Here is a 24624-nt window from a genome sequence, read left to right as displayed (position 1 = left end):
GGCGCCTGGGTGGCTCAGTTGGTTAAGCGACTGCCTTCGGCTCAGGTCATGATCCTGGAGACCCAGGATCGAGTCCCGCATCGGGCTCCCTGCTCAGCAGGGAGTCTGCTTCTCCCTCTGACCCTCCCCCCTCTCATGTGCTCTCTCTCTCTCAAATAAATAAATAAAATCTTAAAAAAAAAAAAAAAATACTGTGCTTAATGTAGGTTAATATCCAGTAAACTGTATTTCCTGAAAAAGTGAAGGTGGGTGAAAAGGGATTCTTGGAAGTTTGGACAAACAGTAGGCCAAGGTGAGAAAATTAAGTCAGTTACCACGAATTCTGTGCAGGCTGGCACAGAGAATAACCTCCATAGGGGAGAGAGAAAAATTTTCACCTGTGATATAATAAATCTTTTAGTAGCTATTGTACCAATTAAGGGGATGGATTAAGAGCTATTTTTTTTTTAAGATTTTATTTATTTATTTGAGAGAGAGAGAATGAGAAAGAGCACATGAGAGGGGGGAGGGTCAGAGGGAGAAGCAGACTCCCTGCCGAGCAGGGAGCCCGATGCGGGACTCGATCCCGGGACTCCAGGATCATGACCTGAGCCGAAGGCAGTCGCTTAACCAACTGAGCCACCCAGGCGCCCAAGAGCTATTTTTTTAAATCTTCTTAGAGTGGAATGCTCTTTCACTGGCAGAGCTCAGAGTAAGCTCTGGCTATGGAGGGTGGTGGTAGTTCAAGGAGGTTTGCAGACTCTCTACTCCTAACCAGAACCCGAGTAGAATTGTAGACTGATGTGATGTGGACTGTGGAAGAATGTCCTGGACTGAGATGTGGCTATGAGCACTGAACAGTGGACAGGGAGCATACTTGATGGAGATGACCAGAACAGAGGCCAAGGAGATGACTGTGTGGGTGGCTCATCCCTCTGGATGACTGGAGCAACTCCAAGGCAGTGATTGTTTCCATACAGGCAAAACTGGAGAGGGGAGTGCCATGTAGGAGGAAACTCTTCATCCAGGTGCTCTAAGATCGGGAAATACACTCTTGGAGAAGGTAGAGCTTTCAGGAAAATGTACTATATATTAAAGCTAACTCCCAACATAGTTCTCTTGTAATAGTATTTCTTTGATATATTAATAGATGTGTCATAAAAGGAGAGTTTGGAGGGGATTTTCTAGTTAAATACACTCAGAAAAGAATTTTCAAAACAATTTAAGATATTTATTTACTGCCAGGATACTGAGGGTCTCATTTAATAGGTACTGGGAATCTACTGATTCAGTGTGCACTCTCTCTATACTTCTTAGGCCCCTCTCCTTTTTTCTTTTTCCTCTCTCTCTTCCTCCCTTCCTCCCTCCCTCCCTCCTTCCTTCCCTCCCTCTCTTTCTCTCTTTCCTTCCTTCCTTCCTTCCTTCCTTCCTTCCTTTCTTTCTTTCTTTCTTTCTTTCTTTCTTTCTTTCTCTTTCTTTCTTTTTCTTTCTCTTTTCTTTTCTTTTCTTTTCTTTTCTTTTCTTTTCTTTTCTTTTCTTTTCTTTTCTCCAAAATCATTACTTGGCTGTAGAGCTCATGGAATATATTTTAGAAATGTTATTTGAATTTAATCACAGCATGTTACAGACAAGGAAACTGAGGCCTAGACAGATAACTCAGCTCAACTGGCCCTCATCAAAGTGTGAATTAGTGTCATTGTTAAAATTTAGACCCATATCCCCAAGCTTTATTTTATCTCTACCCCATGATAATTTCCCTCTTCTCTAACACCTAACATGCATTTAGTCTTAATTTCTTTTAAGAAATATTCCCTCTCATTCATCTTGCCTGGTGAATTTTTAAATACAATTGTAAACTGGTAACTATGCAGACATGCTTCAGATTTCCAAGCAGTGGGCCCAAGTCAATGGATGCTTGATTCGTTGAAAAACAAGTGGCTCCTTTGGTCACAGAGACCTCTAACACAGCAGTTATGAATGCTTTATAAAGGGATAACATTGTCACTAAATGGACTGTATAAACAGGAATTTGTGAAGACACCGATTTTATAGGATTTCTCACTAAAATGGAAGTACCTATATTTATAGTATCTTAGCCATTGATAAGAAGAACCTGTTAGGACATGAAAATTGGTTTCTTACATAAGACAGATTCAAATTTGATATTTTTCTGAATATACTCTTGACTATAGAAAAAGAATATTGAAATTATATGAGCAGATTGCCTTATACTGCATTTTAAGAAGGATTAGTATAAAACACTCCATAAATGCTGTATAGCTATCTATCTTCTTATCTGAAACACTTAGAGTGAGCTCATGGTGTGCTGGAAGATTGGAATCTCAGATTATATCTTAGTAAATATTGCAAAATCCATTTCAAATAGTAGAGTAGGTTTTCATAGTTCAGTGAAGTGTGAGGCAAAAAAGATGGAATATATAGGAAGAATTGTTTAGTCAGTCAACAGGAGAATATAAGAACTTGTCATTTTTAGCATACATAATTATAAATTGTAATTCAAAAAAACTAATTAAATGGAAACTAAATAAGGATAATGCCAAGCCTAATTTTCATATAATTGTTCAAATGTAGAAAAAAAAAAAGATCTTGACATATTATAAAGTATTGAGAAACACATAGAATCAAGTTCGACTATGAATTACATATAAATAGGAAAATCGAGTGACTTGGATAAAGAGTGGATAATGGTTTATTAATTATATCACAAGAGACCAGAATCATAAAAGTTGATTGAGTATAGGTTTGTCTAAAACAATGTAATCTTTCTGTAGGAATGACAAAGGCAGTCTAATACCAAATGACCCTATTTCATTGTAAAGACTAGACATAAACATTCAGTATGTTAATCTCAGCTCATAAACAAAGGTTGTCATGAACACAGTTTGGCCACTAGGACCATGAAAGGTGGGACATAGTTTGAGGAAGAAGGAATCAAATACGGGCTCATCAAAGTAGAATAAGAAACCTTAATATTCTACTAGGTCTTGATCATCAAAAGGAAATTCTGTGAAGAGGTGAGAAGAAATCTGGAATGTACACCACAGACCCTTTTGTGGAGGTGACATAATGTTTAGCTCTGAGAAGCTTGGAAATGGTAACTGGGTGGAGACTGAGCTATGGAGCTTCCTCTCCATGACCTCTACGAACTGCAGGAAACTCTCCAACCTCTCTCACTTAGAGCCTTCAGACACCCCATTCATAAAGCTTTGCTGCGAGCATTTAATACTTCCATCTTTAAGGCTTTAAAGGCATACTTAAAACAATTTCCAATCAAGATCTGTAAAATGGTTATTTCTATTTGGACTCAGAGGAGAATGAAATAGACTTTTTCCTCTGCAGAAGCATGTTCTGTTCTAAATACCTTAATGCCTTTCTTATGCCACCCAATAGATGGAAGTGCTCCTTAACTCATTATAGAAAGATTTCTGTAGCAAGAGAGTGAGGAACAATGATAGCACCCTTATTAATAAACTCTCATCTGTAATATGCTGCATCAAAGACAGATTCACTGGGAAGCTACTGGCCCAAGTTTCAAGTCCCTAGCTTAGATGAGCCCATTCTGAGACCCTGGAAGGAACCTTTGCAATGTGTTCATATGATCATATGTTCGTGTAATATTTGTAAAAGTATTATACTTTGTTTCATTTCTCTTGAACAGCCTCCACAAAATCTAGAACTGCCCCTTACTGCTTCTCTGATATGCTAAGAAAACCAACTTGTCATATTTTATAGATCTGGTCTAATCTTACCCAACCATTGGATAGCAGATTTTTGGTTTTGTTGTTGTTGTTGTTTTGTTTTGTTTTAAGTTGCTAAACTGCAGTATCTCAGTACCTTCTGATGTCTGCATCTTCTTTTCGTAGAACTTTGTTGCTCTTGTCTCTTTTGAGTACATGTGCGGTTTTCAGTGTTACGGTCCCAACTCCAACACTTCTCCACTCCAAGATAGAAATCTTTCTTTTCCCTAACATATTGGGGGTAGTTTGTTGTAGGGGAAAGAGACAGTAAACTCTGTGTGCTATCTTTTTAGTCTTTGTTGGTTTTCATTTCATTGTTTTAGCTGGTCTAGAGCTAGACAGCATATAAATTGTTTTTGGGTGTTTTTTGTTTTTGTTGTTGTTTTTTTTTTTTTTTTAACTCAGTCAGAGCCTGATACTTCTTTTTTTTTTTAATGTTTCAAGTTTTTATTTAATTCTAGTTATTTAACATATAGTGTAATATTAGTTTCAGGAGTAGAATTCAGTGATTCATCACTTACATATAACACCCAGTGCTCATCATAACAAGTGCCCTCCTTAACCTATCACCCATCTAGCCCATCCCCTTGCCTCCTCCCTCCATCAACCCTCAGTTTGTTCTCTTCAGTTAAGAGTCTCTTATGGTTTGCCTCCCACTCTTTTTTTCTTTCCCCTATGTTTATCTGCTTTGTTTCTTAAATTGTATATGTTACTGAAGTCCTATGGCATTTGTCTTTCTCTAATTGGCTTATTTTGCTTAACATAATACACTCTGGCTCTATCTATGTCGTTGCAAATGGCAAGATTTCATTCTTTTGATGGCTGAGTTATATTCCTACATATATATATATATGAGTTGTCTATATCCATATATATATATGTAGGAATATATATAAATATATGTAATATATATATATGGAATATATATAATATTCCATTACATGGGGGGTGTGTGTGTGTGTACCACATCTCCTTTATCCATTCATCAGTTGATGGACATTTGGGCTCTTGCTGTAATTTGGCTATTGTTGATAATGCTGCTATTAACATTGGGGTGCATGTGCCCCTTCAAATCAGTATTTTTTATCTTTTGGGTAAATACCTAGTAGTGCAATTGCTGGGTCATAGTTTTTTTTTTTTTTTTTTAAGATTTTATTTATTCATTTGCAAGAGAGACAGAGAGAGAACAAGCAAGGGGAGAGGCAGAGGGAGAGGGAGAAGCAGACTCCCTGCTGAGCAAGGAGTCTGATGCGGGACTCAATCCCACTACCCTGGGATCATGACCTGAGCCGAAGGCAGAGGCTTAACCATCTGAGCCACCCAGGCGCCCGCTGGGTCATAGTTCTTATTTAATTTCTTATCAGTGCTGTAGAGTTTGATGTGCGTAAGCAACATTATCTATTTGATCCTTATACAGATTTTTTAACCCCAGCTTCTGTAGCTTGCACCTTGCTATATGATTGCATAGCGGGTCTTTACTCTCAACTTAGTTATCACTTCCTTGTCACCCACAGGGATGCAAAAACTTCCAATTACATTCACCTCAGTACATGTGGGAGCAAAGGGAGGGCTGAATATTTAAATCAAGGCTCCTCTTACAACTTCCTGCTGGACATTGGAACCCTGTGGATGTCACTCTCCACAATACCAAATGAGAGTAAGGGTAAGCCCTCTTGGCTTTTGACTTTTTCAATATATCTGTTATAGGATTTTGCCATAGATGGGAATGTAGACCACAAAAAATGCCCCCAATTCTCTTTATCTTCATGTATTCATGTCCATTGCAATGTAAATGTGCAGTTCTGCCCAGAGGTGGAGTCTATCTCTCCACTCTGAATTTGAGCTGGCCCAGTGATTTGCTTTGACCAATAGAATGTGGTGGCAGAAGTGATGCTGTGCAAATTCCCAAGCCTAGGCTTTTGGAGGTGTTTTAGAGTTTAATTCTATCTGTTTGGTCTTCTGCCTTCACCATGATAGCAAGCCTGAGATAAAATGCTGAATGATGAAAAGTAATGTGGAGCAAAGTGATTCATCCCAGCCAAGATCACCCCATTTCAGCCACTGAAGACCTCCTTGCTAACTGCAGACACATATGCATGAGCAACTCAGATCAGCATAACTTAATACTCAACCTATAGAGTCATAATAAATAATAATTGGTAAGCCACTTAAGTTTTGGTATGGTTTGTTATACAGCAATGACTAACTGATAGGTTATTCCCTAAATCAGTCCCCTTCTTCTCATGAAACTGAAATCTTTTTTAAAATTTTATTTTCCTACAGAATATCCTGAGTTGTCTATATCCATGATTTAATGATGCCAGAACTTTGTTTTGTTTATGTAGTAGGAAATTTTTAGTATTTGGAAGTCCATTCTTCCTTCCAACATATTTTTTTCTCTAAGATCTCATAAAATACTCTTTGAAATTAGAGTAGAACAATGGTCCCTTTGTGCTAGTTGTATCTGCCATCTCTTTCAGGGAATTTATGGCATTCATAGACTGTGTGGTGAGCCACAAGGCAATCTGATTTGTAGCACATGAAAGGATAATTGATAATCTTTCAGTATGACTATTGCTGTTGCATATTTATTTCAGGATTGTGTTAAAATAAAAATCTGGGGAACTTTTCAAGGTAACAGTTATCTCCAAGTATAGCCAATACTGAATAAAACTTTTGCAAAGTTTCAAGCTTAATGATCAATAATAACAGTGATATATATGCAGCCTTCTACATTTACAGATACCATGATCAATATATCTCATTTAGATACTTTAAAAAATTCTATAAGGCAGGCAAGGCATACATTATGATCTTTATTTTATATAAAAGGAAATTGAGCCTTAGAATATTTTTAAGTGGTAGACCTGGAATCCATCTCAACTTTTCTGTTTTCCAATCTATTATTCTTTGCATTATGAGGAAGAATGAAGTAGAAGAGACAACATACACATATCTAGATATAATATAAGGTAGAACGTGCCAAAGTATATAGAAAAGGTGCTATTGCACCTTTAGAGTGCTATTGCAATTTAGAGGAGGGAGGAAGACATTACTTTTGGCTGACAGATCAAAAGTGGTATTTGAATTGGGTTTTATAGAAAAGGAGGTTAGCTCAGGAATATAACAATGAATCAAAATCATAGACATCTATTAATGTAGAATACCACACTGATAATAATGGATTTTATTTAAAAAATGAGCATTTCAAATAATGCAGAAAAGGCAATTGTTTAAATTTGTTACCGATTTAAAAATCTAATAGCAAACTAAAAGTGCAAGATACTTTTCTTAATTGAATAATGAATCCCTTTCAAAAACCTAGAACAAACATCATACTTAAAGGTAAAATTTCAAAAGCATTCCAATTAAATGAGGAGCATGACAAGGATGTCTTCCAGGGCTGGGGCTAGGGTGAAGACAGTAAACACAAGGTTGACATTTGCATAACCCTCTGAGGGAGTGACCCCTTAAAGTTTACACCTTAGGCCTCACACTGAATATTCTAGGCAATGGAACTAAAGACATGTAATTAATAAGATGTATCTGAATAAAGCACATGAATAGAAAAAGAAAAAGCTATTTTGTTAACAAACTATGTAATGTTCATTCTACAGATATCAAATATATATCAGTCTGGGTTTTGAGAGGCACCATTATGAGCCCCAGACCTATTATGTTTCATTTGCAAAACTGAAAATCAGTAGAAACTTTTAGTATTATAGCAACACTCATAATTTTCATAGAAAGGCTCTTATAATTTTCGTCATCTAAATAACAAAAACCAACAGTATTTCCTGACCTTACAACTACCAACTTTTTTATTATGTTCAGTTAGCCAACATACAGTACATCATTAGTTTTTGATGTAGTGTTCAATGATTCATTAGTCGTGTATAACACCCAGTTCTCATCACCACACATGCCCTCCTTAATACCCATCACCTGGCTACCCCATCCCCCCCCCCATCCCCCTCCCTTCTACAACCTTCAGTTTGTTTCCTGGAGTCCAGAGTCTCTCATGGTTTGTCTCCCTGTCTGATTTCTTCCCATTCAGTTTTCCCTCCCTTCCCCTGTGGTCCTCTGCTCTATTCCATATGTTCCACATATGAGTGAAACCATATGATAATTGTCTTTCTCTGCTTGACTTATTTCACTTAGCATGATCCCCTCCAGTTCCATCCATGTCAATGCAAATGGTAGGTATTCATCCTTTCTGAAGGCTGAGTAATATTCCATTGTATATATGAACCATATATTCTTTATCCATTCATCTGTTGAAGGACATCTCAGCTCCTTCCATAATTTGGCTATTGTGGACATTGCTGCTATGAACATTGAGGTGCAGGTGCCCCTTCTTTTCACTACATCTGCATCTTTGGGGTAAATACCTAGTGGTGCAATTGCTGGGTCATAGGGTAACTCTATTTTTAACGTCTTGAGGAACTTCCATACTGTTTTCCAGAGTGGCTGTACCAGCTTGCATTCCCACCAACAGTGTAAGAGGGTTCCCCTTTCTCCTCATCCTCGCCAACTTTTATCACCACATTAGCCCTGTTGAAAACATCTCTTAGTTGTGGGGGAAGTCTCTAGTTGGAAGTAGGTTACCACACAAATGAGGAACAGCTTTTAATCACCCACGTTAGTGCCTTTTTCCTCTCCTACTCTTCTTCTCTGACCCTGCTTAATGAAACTCACTATATATATTCAAGAAGTGTCCCACTGGTGCCACAGTTGAGAGTGTCATCTGTGAGGGGTCTGCTTTCTGTGTCAAAGGGTCCTATGATTTTCCAAAACAGTTGGTACCACTTGTTACCACTGTCATTAATTCCTGCTGTTACCAAGTAATAAGCACCAGACACCCCTACACTTGAGGTCCCCTTCATCAGGTGAGGGATCTATCTCTACATCTGGGCACCAGGTCCTGTTGCTGCCTTCACATGTATGTCCTCTCAGTATCTCAAAGTGATTCTGTACACCTGGACATAATCTGGAAATGTCAGTATACTCTTCATTGTGTATATGTCTTGCATCCTAATATCTTATTGAGCTTTTAGGGAAAATATTTTTCTAGGCTTATACCTCAGCCCTACTATTTCTGGATTCAATCCTAGCCCTATAGCAGATCAGCCAGAGGATAAATTTGAATGACAGTATCACACTGTACTTTGAATTGCCCATCTCTCTCGTAGCTTAGGAGAGGCTTTCTCATTGTGCAGAATTATGTGTTGTCCCCTTAAGGTAGATTCTTTCCCCATAGAGTTCTTTCTGCCCCATGCAAAAAATACTTCTGGCCTGTCCTTCTCAGTCAATCTACCAGACATATGCAGTTATACCACAGTTAAGCATAGCTTAGACTCAATTGAGAAACTGTAAATTCTGATCTTAACAGAAAATTCTTTTGTCAGTTATTCAGTTTGACAGTGAAGGTATGTAACAGTGAAAGTTAATAAAATGCAGGGTAAATTTGTAAACTCTTAAAAATGAAAAAGGCACAAAAAGGTTTTTGGCCTATTACTTCATCTAGTCACCTACCTTCAGAATGTAAATACCTAACAATAATAATGAGAAAGAAGAGGAGGAGCAGGAGGGGAAGATGACAATGACCCACTAATTAAACTTCATAAAAGAGAAACAACAGTGTCTAGAATGTCAGATATTTTGTACCAGGGTTTCATGTCAAAACCTTGGACTTAGCTAAAGAAATGGGATCAGAAAATTCCCCAAATGAAAATCTTTTTGAAAAAATGCTCTTGGGAATAATTTTCCTTATATTTTGCAGTCTAGGTTTTAGAGTTAAAATCATGAGCTTTGGGGAAAGACTTGAGTTTGAAAGCTTTCTATTGTTCCTACTAACTCTGTCATAGATAATTACTTAATTCTCTCTCGGTTGAATTTTCTATAAAATGGGGGTTATAATTTCACAGGGGGTTTTTATTCAAGATCTAGTAGGATAATGTCTTCGTGTGCTTGGACTAGTCACAGGCATATAGCAGTTATTCAATTAATGGTCACTGTTTTTATTTTTAAAGTTTATTCAGATCTTCCTGACTTCTATGGAATTTTCATTGGGTTTTACCCTGTTACCTGTAAAAGACAAGATGTATAAAAACTTAAAGACTTTAAGCACTACCCATTCTGCTTCTTCTGTTCACTTCTGTGATATACATTAAATTAAATTTGCTGAAAGTTGCTGTGGGTACCTCAAAACAATACAATACAATATTTTCACGTTTTTTTTAAGGATTCTTAAAAAGGTGCTCAAACATGCATTTCAAATGGGCAAGATGAAGTGGGCAAACTGCTGCCTTAATTCAATGAGAAGAAATATTAAAAACACATAAATTTTAAAGGGGTAACACAAATATCACCTTACTTTGGATCTTTCACCTCTGGGTAGAACGGTAGCTCATAGCACTTTCCAAATAGGCAATGCAGCTAAGGCCATGGGAATTATAATTAGACAGATTAAAAAAAATGAGGTCAGTATCAAATTTTTACACTTTTAACATGCCTGACGATCTTACAAGGAGCAAGTGTCTCTCAAGACAGAATTGACATGGATGGCTGGGCTTGGCAACCATGAGAGCATGAAGAAATGTACCTTTAAGAGCAGTTGAAATTGACCCCTCTTATCAGCACCCATCCCATGGAAACCTTGTTCTCTGGAGTTTGGATTCCCTAGCTCAGAGATTGCTTCAGCTATGTTCAAAATAAAGACTGAGATCATGCACATCAATTTCACTTAATTAGCTTTTTACATGACTTTCATTTCTGTTAAGTTAGCTAATTAGCAACATGCTTCCAAATCAACTCTCTTACTCCTCTCTCTTGAGTTCACAGGCTTCTTCACTCTCATAGTCACTACAATCAGCTCTGTTAACGTCTCCTCTTTGGCAATGATTCAGGCTTGAGGGTAGTTCCCCATTGAGATACAGTAGCTCTACTATTAATTTTGTTCTATACTTTTCTCTCTCCAGGAAACAAGCTATTTAATTCGTGAGATCGCTTTAAGGCAGTGTGTTTATGTTGTTGAGCAGATTTATGTAGTGTCTGTATTGAACAGCTGAGTATGCTGGCTGGAAATTACTATACTTGCCACAGATATGAATTTTATTTTTTTAAATGTTTTATTTATTTATTCATGAGAGTCAGAGAGACAGAGAGAGAGAGAGAGGCAGAGGCAGAGGGAGAAGCAGGCTCCCCACCTAGCAGGGAGCCTGATGTGGGACTCGATCCCAGGACCCTGGGATCATGACCTGAGCCGAAGGCAGACGCTTAACCATCTGAGCCACCCAGGCGCCCCCACAGATATGAATTTTAAATAAAATTTTTCCAGTGCCTATTTAAGCAAATGAAGAGAGTCCTCTACATTACCAAAATGGATGGTATCTTGTTTCCATATTTTTTTCTTAAAAAGAGGTGTGATTATATCTTTGTGACAGAACTTCCATCATTGTTGAATGCATTGTTAAGTTAAATACATTTTGGTCGATCAGGATATTTGTGTAAAATGACTGATAGTGTTAGATTCCCTAACTCCTTCCAAACAACCATATTGAGAAACTTCTAAATGATTCCCAGACTATATCAAAGCTTGTAGTCAATCTTTTGATTTAGCCAAATCGGTCAATTCGTTGTAGAAGGACAATCACATTTTTCTTTCAGTACCCATAGGTTTGATTTTTTTAATATTTACATAGAAAATTTTAATTAATTTGTAACTTATTTTGGTATAATGTGTGAGGTAATTTGTACGTTAATTTTTGTTTCCAAAAGTTAGCAAATTATGTAAGTCATCAATTGACAGATCTACCTTTTCTATAGAGATGTCATCCTATCATTATGCAAATTGATTTTTAGTTCTACATAAACTGTCATCAGAACTTGTGTCTCTCCTTTTAAATATAACTGAGAACTACTTAAATTACCCATTTTGGTGAGGAATGCAGAATGTAAACTTCAAAGGATCTGGAACCAGTATCCTTTTAATTTGGATTTACCCATTCATTTTGGAAGGGTTCAGTAAATGTTTGGTATTTTATCACAAAGCAATACGTTTGCCCTACACAGCATACAGTTTCAAGTACTAAACATTAGCCTTGATGAGTAAATGCCAAACATAGTCAAGATACCCAGTACTGGTAGGGTATTGGAATAGTTGGAAGGAAATTTTCTAGTGTGATTTACCCAAACCTTTGTTATCTTATATTCATACAATTTAAAAAAATTCCTTTCATAGAATTACTTTAGTAAAGGATTGCAAATGATACCATATTGAATAACAATGAAATGCCATTATTAGTAAATCCTAAATGTGTAATTCATCAGAGAAAAAAAGTCATTTAAAAAAAAGTATCATATCAAGTTGACAGAAATGTGTCAATTTGTGGCATATCGATAATTCCATATGTAATAACTCATTTAAAATACACAGATTATTTTCTTGTGGGTGATATTTGAGACTCTCAACAAGTGGTATATTAAGTAACTTTAGTGGTGACAATGATATATGAGAGTAGAGATGGATATTGAAACAATTTTGGTTCAAGCTTTGAGTTAGAGCAAACAATAGCCTTCACAACTTAAAGGAAGAGTTAGATGCCAAGTCAGAGAGTATAATAAAAACTCAGTATGCAAACATATGGGGTTTGCTAATTTGATATAAATTAAGATTTTTATTATTTGAGATTCAGTAAGCCCATGTCTCTAACCAGAGGGAAGAGAATAGTCTCAAATGTCTTGTATTTTTAGCAGAGCAGAAATGCTGGTAAAGACCAGCATTATGCAGTAACTCACGGTGGAAACCTGTCTGAATTGTCTGGATAAGATAGTTTCACAATGTTAAAACCTCTGATTTTGGAATCTGACTGCGTGCCAAATCCCAGCTCTGCTACTTATTAAATATACCACCTTAGGCAAGATACTTAACCTCTTGGAACGTGGTGGCTTCATATATAAAATAGGGATAATGAGATGTATTTCAAAGCATTATTAAGGATTAAGTGAAGTTATCATTTCAAAGGGCCTAGCTCATCTCCAGGAAAAAAAGAAAGCATTCAATAAATTAGTATCATCTCAGGTTAATTGTAATCCCACAGAAGGCAGGAGTCAGGTCTTATATTTCTTCCATATCTTTCATAGGGTTCATCGTACTGTTCAGCAAAGGGTAGGCCTTTCTCTGCATACTTATGAATTTTGTCATGTACTGACAGATTTCCAATATGCTATTGGGATGTGTCTTCACATAAACTGTTGACTAAATGTAACTACATTGAAAATGCAGATTTATCATTTGGAAAAGTAGGTTTGTGCCAGTTTTTCTCTTACAGAAATAAACATAACTTTGGGTTACAGACAACCCAAGAAGGAGATTGAGAAGATTCTCTGTCTTCTCCATTTAAGGAAGGCCAACTGTACGATGAAAAACAAAATTGGGTTCAGTGTAAGCTACTCAGCTGCTATTTCCTTTTCTTGAGGATAATATCTTTTCAGACCTGATGGCTTTTAAGAACGTAAACTGTTACCCAATTTCCTTCCTCCTTCAGCAGGTTTGTAAATCAACTAGCTGTGGAAAACATTGTGAAGGCTTGCTCTCAAATGTTCTTACACCTCATATGGCTGTTTAATAAAACACATCCTGCCCACAATTGAGAAAGTAACACTGGAACTTTACTAAGAGCTGAATTCTGGAAGGATATATATTATGTTTTTATAAGACACTCATACGTAGTGTTTATCTCCATGCTTATGGCAACTTTTGTTTTTCTTTAAAGTAGGCCAAGTTGTAGAGACAAGAGGAAGAGGATTATTTTACTATATACCATCTCATTGACAAGAAGTTATGAATTTGATGGTATTTCTAATCCTGATGAGCAATGTTCTTTTTGTCATGCTTTCTAGGAAAGACATATAGAGCAGATTTATGACAGCCAAATCATTGGTGCCTCTTTTTATCTAATGATAAACCAGTGGTAACAATCACACACAAAGTTGATTAAACTGCTCAAATGACTTAAAAACCAGTTCTCTGAGTACTTCTATGTCATTTATGTCTGCTTATATTATTGAAATACATATTTATGTGGCTAAAGAACACATACACGGTGTTCTTAGGAAGGAGTAATCATTTTACAGATAAGACATCTTATTAAGACTATTTCAGAATTTCTCTGATTATAAGATTACCTCATGTTTGCTATAATAACATATGAGAAATATAGAAAAGTATAAAGAGAAAAGTAATGTTACTCATATGGCTACTCTCAGAGACAGCTGCTATTAGAATTGTTACAGTTACTTCCAGTATTGAGTGGATAAGTCTGAGTGTGTAGATTTATTTTCTCCTCGAAGTATAGCTATACTATAACTACTATGTGCATTTTTCTCCAAATAATAATTTTGTGCAATATTTGAAATATTTTTATTTTCACCTGTTAACAATTGTATTTCTAAAACACTACATAATCTTGCTGATAGCTTCAGAGAGATTACAGAGAATTATTGTCTATGGATATGCAACAAATATTTTAACTTTCTGCTTTTTTGTGCACTTAGTTATTTTCATTGTGTGTTCTCTTCATCTCATTTACATCATCATGAACAGTGCTAGAGTCATTTGTATTCAATCTGAGTACATTTCAGATTACTTCATTAGGACAAATTAGTTAAAGTGGAATCACTGGGTAAACTATGATGAAAATATTTCAAACATTTGATTCTATATTACCTAACCTACTTTCAGAAAAACATGACAATTTATACTCCTAAGTTACATATGAAAGAGATATTTCACTCATTTCATGTCACTGTTCCATAGAATCTTATGTAGGCAAAAATGAAATTTGCTTTAATTTGCATATTTTATAACTTCTAGTCAGACTAAATATGTCTGCAATAGCACTGGCTATTTTATGTCCTCAATTTTAAAAATATTTCTAATGGAATATGTTATCTCTTGTATATTAATGTGTGAGAAATTTTATATGTAAAAGATAATCACTTCTAGTAACTAAACACAAATACTTTTTTCAGCTTGTTTTATCTACATTTTAAAGAATTATGTTATATTCTTTTCATATCATTCTATCAGTCATCTTTTCACTGTTATATTTTAAAAGAATATTCTCAATTTTAGTCACATATTCACCTTTACTATCTAACTCCAGGTTTTTATAGACTTAATTCAACAGAGCATATTGATAATCAATACTTGTTTTGAAGACTATTAGAACTAAGTTTAAATTCTGTTTCTACCACTTTAATTTTTTTGAAAATTAAAAATAGCAAAACAGTGGATCTGTAGTTTTTTTACACGTAATTTTAAATTAAATTATGTATACAAAGCTCTAGTGCCTCACACATTTAAGCACTAAATTACTGATGTCATTTATGATGATAATAATTTATAAAACTTTAAACTCTGTGTTCATGTAGGCATTTTGGTTTTGTGGGTTGTGAGTGGAACTTATGTGAGCAGGTCAGTGTTTTGTTTTTTGGTTGGTAATTAATTTGTATTTTATCTCTTCTTTAATATTGAAAAAATGCTATTTCTGTTTGTTATATGAATGTAATTAATATATTAACCATTTTTAAAAATGTTTTATTATCGGGGCGCCTGGGTGGCTCAGTCGGTTTAAGCGGCTGCCTTCGGCTCAGGTCATGGTCCTGGGGTCCTGGGATCGAGCCCCACGTCAGGCTCCCAGCTCCGCGGGAAGCCTGCTTCTCCCTCTCCCTCTGCCTGCTTGTGCTCTCTCTGTGTCAAATAAATAAATAAAATCTTTAAAAAAAAAAAAATGTTTTATTATCTCAGAAATACACTTTGCATGTTTTTTATGAATTCTCATTTATCATATTTTTAGATTATAATACTTCCTTTAGGAATCTTAAAATCTGTATTCTTATTAGTAACAAGTTTGTATTTGTCCCTTTTGGGGCTTTTTTTGGTTTGGTATCAGAATTTAGGATAATTTTATATAATAAATTGGTTTTTAAAAATCTTTCTTATATACAGTATATATAATTATATATATTTATTATTATACCTTTATTTTTTCTTATTTGTAAAAAAGACTAATTTCTGCATTTATGTAGATTGTACCATATAAGACCTGCTTCATTTTTAATAAAAAATAAAAAATAGCGCTCAGTATCTCTGGGATTCCCATATCAGACTACATTTCAGGACTACCTGAGAAGCATTATACTAGGCAAAGTACCTGAAAATTTGTATTTTTCCAAGTTTTCTGGTTTATTATATGTATACTAGTTCTGAGGACCTGAGTTTTAGAATCATTAAGCAGTTTCTCTTAGTGTTTTTTAGTCACAGTTTCTTGTGTTTGTGGTGTGCGGGCGTGCATGTGTGGAAATTGTTGCTAGAAAATCTTGTATCTTCTGAGGATTTTTTTTTCCATACCAAGGGGGAAAAAGTAACAATTAATTGAATCTCTCTTTTTTTTTTTTTCATTTGGCTTTGGGAAGCCTAAAAACAAGCCTAAGACTTAGTCATAGTAAGCTTCTTTCCATACTGCCTATGTGATCTCTTTTTGTCTGACTTTGACCCTATACTTTCTCTTTTATTGATTCTGTCTTCACATATGTAGTATGCTACCACTTAACTTTAGCTATTTTATAATTTATTCTTAAATATGAAAGTCTTCAAATACTAACAAAGTCTATGAAGAGATTTTTTTCTGTTATTCTCCACCATATCCCCAATGCCTTGAGCAGAACAATGCCTGATGTATGGAGTGGCACTCAGAATATATTTGTTGAAGGAATACATAAGACAGTAAATTAGTGATTGTGGAATGAGGTGAGAATTTAATAAAAATACACAAAGATGCTATCTTAAAAATTAGTAACAGAAATTCACATCACCTTCTCATTATTTACCTTGTCCTCTCTGTTTTCTGTTTCTAGAATTCTTGTAAGTATGGTCAGTTGTATCCATCTCTTTTCTCTTGGAACCATCAGGGATGAGGCTATATTATTTGTGATTATTTAAACCAGTTTTAAATTATGTGTTTAAATAGTCCATTGAAGTAGCTTTTACTCAAATTGCAGTTGCTCTAAGACTAATAATTTCCCCTTGAGCATTATCTTACTCATTGCTTACATATATAAAATGACACAGGCTTATTTTAGCACAGAGTGAAAGTTTCAGTGAAAATTTAGGATAAAATATGAGTGTGAAGAAGTGCTGACAGTATAATATATTGTCCTAACAAGCATAATTCTAAGAGTAAACCTGTGAGCCATTAAAAATTTAAGCCAGGACAAGAGGCATAAGCTAGGATGACCCAGGGTAAACTGAAATGTGAGGTCACCCTAGTCTAAAGTAGGCTATGGCACTGAGATGTTGCTTTTGGAGAAAAGCTTTTGGCTGTGTCCCCAGATCTCTGGGGTATAAATTAATGCTCCTCTGCATAAAGGGGCATTGGTGGAAACATTTGTGAATCTGCTGTGATCATGGTGTTTCTAAAAAGCAAAATGGAGTATTCTCCCTCTGTTTGTCTAATTCATTCATATTTGTCATTTAAGTTCAACATCTGAACTCAAGTCCTCCTATTATAGGCACTTCTAAGAACTACACAGCACTGGATGGAGTTGAAATTTTGTGTTTATTAATTATTTAATTAACCTCTCGTATTTAAAATTTATGTATCGTGAAGGCAGACACTATGGTTTTTTGTTCATTTACCTGCTGGCTATTGTGTCCCCTGCAGCCACTGTTTGCCTGACACAAATAGGTATTAAAAAATGTTTAACAAATAAGGAAGTGAATAAATGAATCTTTTATGTTTCACTCACTCTCATTACATGTGCTCTAAGAGGACTCCACTTCTATGGCATTTAAAATGCTTTCTAACCCAACTTTCATTTTTCTCTCTGTCAGAGTCCCTAAGAACATATATACGTGATGTAAGTTTATTAATTGTGTTTTTTTCAGTTATTCAGAAGAAAAGATAGAGATTGTAATACCTTTTCCCTACCGAAATATATGTGAGAAATTCATACAGTTACTTATGGTCAACTATTGTTTTATCATTATTCTAATCTATGTAGCCATGGTAAAATGATATCATGGAATAATTCTCAAAATCTAAACCAAATTCTCAAAATCTAAAATCAAAATCATATTCTCCCATGTCTATGAAATGAAAGTGGTCAGCAATGATGTCTTCTGTTTTGTTTTTGTTTTGGTTTCAAGCTTTTATTTAAATTCTAGTTAGCTAACATATAGTATAATACTAGTTTTAGGAATAGAATCTAGTGATTTATCACTTACATATAACACCCAGTGCTCATCACAAGTGCCTTCCTCAATACCCATCACCCATTTAGCCCCTGCCTACCTCCCCTCCAACAACCCTCAGTTTGTTCTCTATAGTTAAGGGTCTCTTACGGTTTGCTTCCCTCTCTTTTTTTTCTCCTTCCCCTATGTTCATCTGTTTTATTTCCTAAATTCCAGAAATGAGTGAAATCATATGGTATTTGTCTTCCTCTGAGTTATTTTGCTTAGCATAACACTCTCTAGCTCCATCCATGTCATTGCAAATGGCAAGAATTCATTTCTTTTTTATGGCTGAGTAATATTCCAGTGTGTGTGTGTGTGTGTGTGTGTGTGTGTGTGTGTGTGTACATATGTATATGTAGTGTGTGTATGTATGTATGTATATATATATATATATACTACAACTTCTAAATCCATTCATCAGTTGATGGACATTGGGCTCTTTCCATAATTTGGCTGTTGTAGATAATGCCGCTATAAACATCAGGGTGCATGTACCCCTTTGAATCAGTATTTTTGTATCCTTTGGGTAAATACCTAGTAGTTCAATTGCTGGGTTGTTGGGTAGTTCAATTTTTAACTTTTTGAGGAACCTCCATACTGTTTTCCAGAGTGGCTGTACCATTTTGCATTCCCACCAACAGTGCAAGAGGGTTGCTCTTTCTCCACATCCTCATCAACATCTGTTGTTTCCTGTGTTTATTTTAGCCATTCTGACAGGTGTGAGGTGATAGCTCATTGTAGTTTTGATTTGCATTTCCCTGATGGTGAGTGATATTGAACATCTTTTCAGGTGTCTGTTAGCCATCTGGATGTCTTCTTTGGAAAAATGTCTATTCATGTCTTCTGCCCATTTCTTAACTGGATTATCTGATTTTTGGGTGTTGAGTTTGATAAGTTTTTTTATGGATTTTGGATACTAACCCTTCATCAGATATGTCATTTGCAAATATCTTCTCCCATTCTGAAGGTTGCCTTTTAGTTTTGTAGCAATGATGTCTTTAAACTGCTTCAATATTATGCAGACTTGGATATAAGAAATGAGTGAAGAAAGAACTATCTTCTGAGTAAATTTTGACTTCTTACCACATTCTGAATAGAGTTGAAGAAAGCTTCCAGTGGAGAGCATATCTCATAAGCTCCAAAATGAATTAGAATCTAGTAATTTTCAGTTTGTCACCTCATTGGTTCTAAGATATTTATAGTTAGAGGTTACTGCTTACTTATCTTTTTTGAACTTCAACTTATTAAAAATCTGTAAAATGAAAGCAGAATAATAATCATAATAAAGTTAACTTGTTTTAGGGAAAAATTTTGAAAATTCTATTGAAAATGATAAAGAACTATGCAGTTATGAAGTATTGTTATTTGGCAATAGGTTTTATACACACACACACACACACACACACATACACACACAACCTGTTATCTTTAGTTTTTTTTTTTTTTCAAAATGTCTTTCTTTGCAAACAGTTCTCTTAATTCTTTATACAAACAATGCTTTATTCCACCTGTGAAAGTAGTACTACAGGTCACAGACTAATTCACAAGACTTCATTTGCTTTTAATTTTAACAGAGCAGCATCTGGCCTTCTGGCAGAAAATTCAAACCATTTTGTTGGCAGCTACAGGATTATCCCTTGGTGAGTCTGTTAATGGGATGTTTGAGTTTACGTGCACTCTTAACCACCATTACCCTATAGTATATATTCTTCTGTCCAGGCATTTTCTATGTTGACTACACATATTGGATTTTTTTAAAATTAGTTTTACTACTGAAGAAAAAAAAACCCTAAGGAATCATATTTTATTGGTAGCTCATGTAAGTTATTTAATCCCAGTTGTATATACTCCTTTATCTTAACATTGACTTTTTTGATCTTCTGCCATTTTACACCTCCATTTCTTCTCATACTATTGAGCTTTTCCCTGTTGGTTATATTACTTAAGTTTTCTTTCTATAGTATTTGTAATTTGACTGTATAATGCAATTCTCCATGAAATTTTCAGAAAAAAAATAATAAAAAGTTAAACAGAGATAATGTGGGCTCTTACAGAGGATTGTTTTCTGGATTATTATTGTTATCATATACATTAATTTTTCCATATCTATTAAAGACATGAAATTATTTCATTAATAAAAGAAAGTACAATAAGCCAGCATGTAGAAAATAAATGAAAACTGGGAAGTTCCTAAACCTGAGTTGGGGCCTTGTAAGAAAAGGATATGTAAATAAAATGATGACAAATCAGAGTCTTGTTGTGCAACCCAATTCCACTTTTGGATGTTTCAGGGCCTTCTATTACAATTGTTACTTGTCGTATTCACACTAATTGGACTGGACAGATATGATTATGACTCATATATATGAGAGCTAAATAGATGGAATAAAATATATAACTATAGTAATAGTTTAAAAAATTATTTAACAATTTAGGCGCCTGGGTGGCTCAGTCATTAAGCGTCTGCCTTTGGCTTGGGTCATGATCCCAGGGTGCTGGGATCGAGCCCCACATCAGGCTCCCCGCTCGGCGGGAAGCCTGCTTCTCCCCCTCCCATTCACCCTGCTGTGTTCCTGCTCTTGCTATCTCTCTGTCAAATAAATAAATAAAATCTTTAAAAAATTATTTAATAATAATAATAATAATAATAATAATACATTCATTAATTCGCAACAACCTGTGAGGAGATAATCCTTCATGTGTTTCTTGCATTTCTTTGCTTCTTGAGAGCAGAGGTTATAATTACCTTTTTTTTTCTTGATTACCTTCTAAAAAAAGTTTGTGTATGGAACAGTCTTGGAAAATAGATATGTCTCCCTCCTGAGCAAAGGGCTGGCTTGTGTTTTGTCCAGTACAATAAAGATCATGTCTTCCTATAGGACAAAGATTGGGTTCACTTGTAGTGGGTTAAAAAATACTGGAGTTTCTTATACCCAGGGACTTTCAGCTCTAACACAAATCCACTATATGTGCAGCATCAACCAGGCCTCTCCATGTCACCTGATGAGACTTTAGTGGAAAATATAAATGGCATGTGCCATGGATAATTAAGTTCTTTGTCTCTGACCCAGGAGTCTCTTCTCTTACACCAGCATCCATAAAACAGGATAATTTGTTTCAAGTACATTTGTTTTCAGAACTTTCACAGTTTTTGACACATCCTGTAAAATAAAGTAGGTTCTAATACTACATACATTTTTAAATGAGTAAACTAAGGCACAGTGAGCTTAAGTAGCTTTTCCAAGTTCATACATAGAACGGAGAAAAGAGCTCAAATTGAGACCGGTGGCTCCAGAACCCATGGTTTCAAACATGTCACTACACTGCTGGTCACCTTTACTTCTAGTTTCTCTAGTGGTACATGGTTCTCAATAAGTTGACTATAGATTTACTTAACAAATGGTAGTGACTGTGAGATGAATTTTGACCTGATACTTCATTATACAGAAGTCTTAAAATATTCTTCCCAAGGAATGGCAAAATTCAATTTTCAACTATGTTTTCCTAATTTTTTAAAATCAATTCTACTCTTCAGGCCTCTTCTTGAGCATCTTACGAATAACTGACAATATCTACTCTGCAATGATCCAATATCCAATATTATTAATTTTAAGGAAGATTTGATGCCCTCCTCTAAATAATAACACTTTTTGTTATTCCTTATTTTCATGAACCCCTTCTCTGAAACACTTCCCTCCTTCTCGGAAATTTTTCTTACCGCTGCACTACTTTCTACAGGGGACATTTACTGATTTTGCCTTCCCCACCTTGGTTACCCCTTCTTTGTATAACTGTTCATTACCTTGACTTTCTGGTCATGTAATTTGAATAAACTGTACCCTCCCCTCCCCCTTTAGGATGGGGCATATATCATCCACAACTTGCCAGTGAGACTCCCATATTGCCTTCCCCACAGTGACTGGTTCAGAAGTACAAGTGTGAACAAAGCTCATCAGTCAAAGGTAGTGGTCATCAATCTTGAAGTTTTGCTTGAACTGCTGGTAGAAAAGCCAAACTGTGGTTGAGTTTGCTAGATTTTGGAAGAAGCCTATGTCTGCCAGTGGCCATTTTGGTCTTGAGGAAATTTCCTTCCTAAGAATAAAGACAACACAGATCAAAGCAGGACCAAGATATAGAAGGTAAATTTTTCTGACAATAGTGTTTGAGCACCTGGATCTAGCTATGCTATGCTTTAACCTAGAAATATCCCTGGATGTTTTAGTTTTGTCATGCAGTAATGCTCTCTCCACACTTACTTTCCCCTTAAGCCACTTTGATTTGGAACGTGGCTACTTACAACATTCTTCAGATTTTTGTGCAATCCTAGTTTCCTTTTTTCTAAAATAATATATTTTCACTTAATTTATAATTTCCCTGATTTTAGAATGTTATAATTCTGTTATTTTTTTTTTTTTGACTTTTTGATTTTAAAATATCTCTAAAGATTGTGTCCCCTTGGAACAAGAAAACCAGCAGAACTTTTTTTTATGTATAACTATTTAATATTCAATCATACATGGGTTACAATAATATGAAATATATCACAAATAAGTAAATGATATAACAATAATTATGCAGGACAGTAAACTGATGGAAATATGAATGAATGTGGTAAAATCCCATATTTACTCAACATTTAACACTTTGCTTTAAATAATACAGTCCTGATCTTACCATTTTGAAAACAATATATTAGGTGAATTTATGGTATACTCAGTTTTGCATTAACAAACATGCTGTGCTAACATATCAATATATTGCTTATAGGCTTGTTTCTGTTATTCAATCACACATGAAAGATAAAGATCGTAATACTTCTCTGCTTATCAATCTATATCTATCTATCTATCTATCTATCTATCTATCTATATACATATATATATATATATTTTTCCACCCCTGGTGACCAGAAGTACTCATGAAGGTGATTTGCTTCTCATTTATCCTGAAAAATTACCTCTCACATTTGGATAGCACAGCATCCTTGGATGCTTCAAAAAGTAGTAAAAAGTTTCAAAAAGACTGAATGCATTCTCTCTTTTAGCTTATATGACTATTCTGCAAGATAAATGAGAAAGACACTAAGACATCCATTTTGCATACAAGATAAATGAGCCAAGTATTTCAGTGAAGTCTAGAATACAGATCTTTAGTTGCTTAGTCCAGCATAACTGTAACTGCAACACAAATAGAAAAAGAGTTTGAAGTTGGTAGATCAAATAGAAATATCCTCACCTAAGCATTAAATCTAATGCATTTCATGTATACTATCATCTCTTTAAGGTATACAGCCTAGGACAGGGTCATAGCTGTCATATTGTATTACATGGTAGAAAATAAAAATGCAGAAGACTCACTGATCTTTTGAATCTTCAAATATAGAGAGTATATTGCAACACCACTGTTTGGGGATGAAGGCTCAGTGGTAAACAAGTCTGACTTTGTTTTGAAAGATAATCTTCTTCTATATTTTTATACCTTTATTATATCAACTGGAAAAGGATCTATTCTCATATTCAATTATTCCTGGTATATAAGCCTAACTCAAAGGCCTAGTTAGGAAATCAAAGGGACCCTATAGGGCCTTGGATGTGCACATGAATATGTTTTTGAGCAAAGTAAAACTATAAAAAAAGAATGTATAATCTTGTCTGAGTACAAAATCATATCAGAAACAAACAAACATGCATACAAACACACAAAACAGCATTTTTGGCTCTGGCAGCCGCCCAGGTGAGCACACTGTTAATCTCTCACATGAAAGAATATTCACGCTAACCTTTGAAGATTTGCTGCTTTTTGAAGAGGCTGCTTTTTGAAGGTGTGGTAGGCACGATCTTTCTGCTTACTACATGAATAGGAACGGAGTATACATACATATAGCAACATAGTAAACCCAAATGTCAATTTTCAAGTACAAAGACTTGCTGCACCCAGACTTCCAAATGTGCTGGTTATGTTCACCCTCCCTGCTGTGCTCTGAGAAGGAGAGGCACCACAGGGATCAAAATTAAAACACTTAATTACTTCATGCTTTAAATGCAAACTATCTGTGGAAAACAGCAGGCCAATCTTTTTTCCTATCCACTCAACAGAAGGCTCTTTGGTCCCTGGACAACTCCACTAATCATTTGTGTTTAAATACTTTTCAACCGCCTTGCATTCTCTCTACAAACATCTTTACCCTCTCTTGGAAAGGCCTATACACTTGGTTACTATTTAACCACTTATCTATTGAAGTAAATGCCTGAGAATTAAAGCTCCCTAGAGCTGGCTGATGAGCTTTCACACAGAGTAAGTGTTGTAACACATCTGGAAATAAAGGCTAAGGGGAAAAGGAGGCTAGATGGAGTTTCCAAAGGCACTTCTTGGAATTTGCAGAATTGCCATTATAAAATGAAGTGTTTTCAGTGGAATCAAATGTATATTTCATTAATGACATTAAAATTCTTAGGAAATCTTGATAATCTATCCCAATGTCATTAGCAGAGAATGACATTGGGATAGATGTCTTAAAGGCTTAAAATAGACCATGATAACTGTAGAAAAACAACTGAGAAAATCCTTCAAATGTATTATAGATTTTAA

At 35.2% G+C, this 24624-nt stretch overlaps 1 protein-coding gene across 5 annotated transcripts in view; it reads left to right on the top strand.

Annotated features, from left to right (window-relative positions):
* Positions 1-24624, top strand: part of FAM174A (family with sequence similarity 174 member A) — a 191957-nt gene that overhangs the window by 134089 nt on the left and 33244 nt on the right. For 3 of the 5 annotated variants that reach the window (XR_004299363.1, XR_004299361.1, XR_004299362.1), the window contains one exon: positions 5252-5400. The exons of 1 other annotated variant lie outside the window; for it this stretch is intronic. The gene's annotated coding sequence lies outside the window, so the exon portion shown is untranslated. Of the gene's footprint in view, positions 1-5251; positions 5890-24624 lie in introns of those variants that run through there. One more of the 5 variants, XR_004299364.1, reaches the window with a different exon arrangement.

Source organism: Phoca vitulina, unplaced genomic scaffold (genome assembly GCF_004348235.1).
Source record: "Phoca vitulina isolate PV1807 unplaced genomic scaffold, GSC_HSeal_1.0 scaffold6, whole genome shotgun sequence".
In the NCBI taxonomy this organism is placed as follows: domain Eukaryota; kingdom Metazoa; phylum Chordata; class Mammalia; order Carnivora; family Phocidae; genus Phoca; species Phoca vitulina.
Note: the sequence above shows the minus strand (reverse complement) of the source record. Positions and strands in the feature narration are given on the sequence as shown.